This window comes from Penaeus monodon, chromosome 19 (assembly GCF_015228065.2).
Source record: "Penaeus monodon isolate SGIC_2016 chromosome 19, NSTDA_Pmon_1, whole genome shotgun sequence".
Lineage (NCBI taxonomy): Eukaryota > Metazoa > Arthropoda > Malacostraca > Decapoda > Penaeidae > Penaeus > Penaeus monodon.
Genome location: NC_051404.1, coordinates 14329864 through 14330130, shown reverse-complemented (window position 1 = coordinate 14330130; position 267 = coordinate 14329864). Strand labels below are relative to the sequence as shown.

At 54.3% G+C, this 267-nt stretch overlaps 1 protein-coding gene across 1 annotated transcript in view; it reads right to left on the bottom strand.

Annotated features, from left to right (window-relative positions):
- Positions 1-267, bottom strand: part of LOC119585334 — a 72294-nt gene that overhangs the window by 2854 nt on the left and 69173 nt on the right. The window lies entirely within an intron of this gene.

Here is a 267-nt window from a genome sequence, read left to right as displayed (position 1 = left end):
CCAAAAGGCACGAAGACCCGGATGTCTCAGAAGTCGACCAGCTGATCCTCAGAGACTTCGTGGGATAACCCTCTCTGATGGCCGAAGAGGGGGGAGGGGAGGTGGGAGCAAGGTGGGGATGAGTGGGGGATATAGATGGAGGAGGGGAGGGGGGAGAGGAGAAGGAGGACAAGGGAGAGAAGGGAAAGAGGCTTAGGCTTCATGTCTGACTTTATTTCCTTCCTATCTCTCTGTCTCTCCATTCCCCTTTCGTATTCTGTGAGTTGA